The sequence below is a fragment of the Haemaphysalis longicornis genome, unplaced genomic scaffold, assembly GCF_048455015.1.
Source record: "Haemaphysalis longicornis isolate Haplotype H1 unplaced genomic scaffold, Haemaphysalis longicornis Haplotype H1 scaffold_8, whole genome shotgun sequence".
NCBI classification, from domain to species: Eukaryota; Metazoa; Arthropoda; class Arachnida; order Ixodida; family Ixodidae; genus Haemaphysalis; species Haemaphysalis longicornis.
The window spans coordinates 94802889-94807873 of NW_027526445.1; positions in this window are offsets into that span (position 1 = coordinate 94802889).

The following is a 4985-nucleotide window of genomic DNA, read 5'->3' on the forward strand; positions in this document are numbered from 1 at the left end:
GGTTCCGCTGGTTATCCTTAGCTTTCCTGGTTGGTCAGGATTAGCTTGATTATCATGGTTACTGCTGCTTCAGTGAAACACTAACGGTATACGCTATGTGACAAATGTATATTCATCAAGCGGCTCCGGCGAAGCGTCACAAATCGCCCCAGAGCTAAGCTGGTCCCACAGGCGCACGCGGGTGTAGCTGCGACGCACAAGCCATCCGTTCCACACCCGGCCACCCTTCACATGATCAAGTGGACCTGGCCGCCACGTGCGGAACGGAGGTCGGCGAAGACGGAGGCGCGTGGGGTGTGTCAGAGACGCCGGGCAGCGAGCAACGTTCTGTGCGCGGTGTGACTTCACTGCTCCTCGTGCATGCGCAGCACGGCTCGCCAGGAGCCACACGCCACCGCTCAACCTCGGCCAAAGTAGCTCACGCTACAAAACAAACTGCGCGAAAAAAAAACCGGGACGGGAACACATAAAGACAGCGCAAGCGCAGACTCGCAAGTGCTTTAATATGACAGACATCAAAGCCCTAAATGCCGAAGCGCCCAGTCGACACGACCCACATGCGTCTAAGTTCTCGGCGTACTCGGACGCACGTTCAGAAAACCGTAACAACTATACCACACAAGAAATCTTGAGGCGTACGAATGGCGAAAACAGGAAATGTAACCGCATCACGCAAGGGTTAAAACCACCCCTTCTCCAACACGCGTGCCCTGAAGAGGTGCGGAAAATCCGCGTACTGCGCCCCTAAGTATGCGACTTCCCCACTTAGCAAGGCGATGGATGTATGAATTATAAAATCCGAAACAGCTTTTAAGATGTGGCTGGGTTCTGCAATCACTCGCGCTTGCCGGTTCTGTCTGCCTTGTATTTGCACAATGTTTTTTTCTTGTTCAACAATGTTGACAACTATGAACACTAACCCCAGACTTAGATGTTCAGTTTTGACTGTGGGTACATAATACAATCGCGCCATTTCCGTTTCACTTTGTCCGGTTGGCTGAATCGAGCCACAGACAGACAGCATCGCAGGATGGTGTGTGGCACCCTCCAACAGTGGCCCACGGTGCGGGCTACGCGAAACCCTGCGGCATGCGATCATTGATTGCCAGGTTGCAAATAGCGCGGATGTTTGGACACAAACATTGCGGACGCAATACGTTGCGTAACGCGTTTGTTCTGTTTTGGCTGTGCGTTGGTGCCCAGATGATCTGAAAAGGCGCGGCTTTGCAGCGCTCAGAGCGCGGCCACAAAAGGTAATGCTTCCCATGCTGTGAAAAATGCGCTGTCATCTATTCGATCATATGGAGGCTGTTCTCGCCGCGCAGGAGGAAGAGCAATTCCTACAGCGGTGGTCCATTCGGTTTATCCCTGTGGTAAACAAGCAAATATAAGGGTCTATTCTAGCCCATTGATTGTTGTATTGATGGTGAAGTTTTGTCGTAAACTGTCTAGGTTTTGATCTAAAGTGATCTCTCAGTGTAATAGTGGTTCCAGCAGTGTGTGTAATATTGAACTGTGTAGAACTCGGGACTGAACTGTGTTTGTAGTGAAGGGTGTAGTAGAGTTGAGTGACACATGCAGTGTGTATGGTTTCCTGCTTAAGAGACTGTTCAGTATGTTCTATTTGGCGACCCGCGTAGTATTTAGAACAGCGGGTCTTCGCATCGGTTATTATTAAATTTTCTTTCCTACAGACAGACAGACAGATATACAGCCACAGCAAAATTTCTCCGTTAAGTAGCCCAAGAGAGACTATCGCCTAAACTTTCTAACGGTACAGTCCTGAACAAATCCAGGACATATAGCTGTCCCGGACGGGAAGGCGCAGGACTCGGGACGTTGTATGAAAAGTAGGAACAGTCCCACAAAATCCGGGACGGTGTTTAACCCTAGGTGGCGCGCGTCGTCTGCTTCTGCGATATTCCGCGCCTCAACATCGCTTCGGGACCTGGCCGTCCTAGTTTCTGCGTTCCATTTGGGCCGTTTTTTTTAATTTTCTTATGAATGCTTGAAACCGCTTGTTGGGTTAGTTTTCCCAATAGGGGACGAAAAAATGTGGCCGCCAAAGAAAAAGACCTCGTTTTCGGAAAGGCCCCAGCTCGTCCGAGATTAACGTAAACGCAAAACGAACAAAAATCCCGCTCGTGCTGTTCCATGCATAATAAGAAACAAGGAAAAAGGAAAAGACGCGAACCATCCCAGGAGCAGGCGCGCGATCATCGCGAAAGCGGGAAAATTGAATTGCACTGAACAACTTTTGTTCATTTCATCAAGAGAGCATGGAGACAGAGAGAGGAGGAGCGTGAGGGGCAGTAGCAAAGAGTGGAGAACGGTGCTACAGCCCCTCTGGCGAATCACTGCTGCACACTTGACAGCTTTATAGTTGAGTGGAACTGCTTTACGTTACGTATTTTGCTGAGTTCACTGTGTAGTGTTTTCGTGTATCTTTATTAAAAGTGCCTGATGTAAATTATTGGGACCGTTCAAGAACAACAAACGTCATACTTACCGCATATATTCTCTCCCCACTAGTGCTTAGTGAAAGCTGACTCCGTATAGCTGTCTTCCCAAAACGGACAAAAACACGCACTTGCTCTCGACAAACGGCTACGTCGCTGCGCGGGAGTTCGGAAAAAAAGAACACGTGCCCTAATCTCCCTTCACCACTCAGAGACGTGGGGACACATCTCACAACAAACACACACACATGCGTGCACGCACACACACATCCAAACACACACACACACGTGCGCACGCACGCACTCACATGTACCAAAGTTTATAATGCATAATTAGGCCTTGACGAACTTTTTCACGATAAACTATATTTATCCCATCTGTGGCTGAGATATTTTCTTGCCCATGATGCCCGAGGCGGCACAACTGTCGGGCAGCAATTTCACATAAAAAGTTTCGTTCTCGTGGTAAAGACTCAACTTCCAAATTTTTGTTGCTCGCCACTATTGTATTAAATGCCGCTAATGCTTTTATGACGCGTACATTTATATTATGTTGAAAAAGATTGATGGCGACAATGTAGCAAGCACTCATTTTTATTAATGTGGTAACCCATTTCTTTGACTGAAATATACAACGAGTAAAGTATTACGTTGTTGTTTCTCGATGAACGCTACAGCACTACCAGTGATGCATCCATGCACAGAATGCAATTGAACTCGACAAAGAAAAGTTCGAAAACGTTTTCTTTAATCCCGTAAGTGGAAAAGTCTATTGCCATAGAAAACCAGCAAAACAGGAAAATGTTGAACTTCAGTGCGCCTACAATCATAAAAATAAAAAATGTTCAAATATATGAAACAGATAAATTAACTACCCCTGTGCAGACATGAAAACTACATGAAACGGAAACTAAAACTGTGCAGAAACGAAAACTAGACATAAAACAGGACACTTTCCAAAATCAAACTCAACACGAAACCAGCCAAACCAGAAGCGGGCATACCCTATTCGTTTATGATTATTTTTAAGGTTGCAGTGCAATTCCTACTTTATGTGTATGGTAAAGGGCGTTCATTCCCCGGCGTTGAACCATATTTGTCGTTAGACGGAGGGGTGCATTTTCTGTGTTATTTTGCACGTCCGTGATGGATTCTCCAAACGGAAACTGCTCCGACAGGGCCGGAATGACGCAATCATATGGGCGTTCGCTTAATGAGACGAGGAACAAAGGTTCCATTCCGTCCACTAGAAGTGTTTTAATATTCTCCTTTCACTCACGACGATCAGCATTGTAAGAGAAAGTTTGCTTTTCTAGAGTGTGTTTTGTATGGGCTACATGCCACATCAATACGAGGCTGAAAGCTTCGCTTTAAAACAATATAATTAATTTTACTAGCCTCTGCGACACTCCACTTGTGGTGTAGTTATTTCGAAACGCGGCGAGCCTGCTGCATAACAAATAAGTATACATTATGGGGTCTTTTTGAAAGAGCATTGGAGCATCTAATCCCTCTACCTAACAAAGTTCAGGCTGGACGCCTTGCTCCGGCTTCCTTTTTCACTGTCCTGCACTCTTATGCAAAAAGGACCAAAAGTACGTCCCTTGGGGGACTAACGGATGTTGCCGCAATCATTAGTCCCTTTTGGGACGATCAGCAGGAGGACCAACTGTTACTCCCCTTGACTGTTCGTCCTCGACAGACGAACTGTTAGTCCCTCCTCATGATCCCCTCGACGATGATGTTACTCCCCCATGATGATTTTTATTCCCTTCACATGCTCCTCCCACGGATGCAGAGGAGCAACTGTTGCTCTCTTAGGCCTAATTAAAATACCCTACATGCATGCATGCTCCCCAGTCCATCCCAGCCCATATAGATGAAACATACAGGGCAAGGCCACACATGCCATGTTTCATGCGTTCAACGCAAAGTAACCACAAAAATTTGAGTTTCATCGCTTTTATTTATTTAGCAGCACTTGAGAAGCTTATAAGCAACATGCACAAGTGGAGTTGGCACGACTCCACATTGAACACTTATCAAGACGCACAGCACCTCAAAAGGTTTGTGGGCTTTCTTGGCTAACACAATATCGAATGCCCAATACATGGACAAGAGGGTGGCAACTACTGCTTTCAGTTTCAATTCCACCACACTGAACTTCTCCAACTCCCCCCCGTTGCTCGTGGCGTGCACGATGGAGCCACCTCGGTATGTTATGGTTGGCTGCAGGATCCTTTGAAGTATTAGAAAATTACCAAACAGCAATTTCAGTTGCCCTGTAGACTGATAGCCACGTAGCATATTGGCATATGCTGCTACTGTATATGCTGCTACTGCGTTCCTGCCTGCCGATCTTGCTACAGAGCAGCGGCGGCCGCCCGATACCCTACAACCTGCGGCAGCGCCACTCGCGGTAGCCTTTGTCCCCATACGAAACTTGGCCGGGCGTTTCATGACCAGAGAATTATTGAAGGACTCTGCATCTACTTTGGGCACTTGCCGACAAAAAAGAGAAAAAGA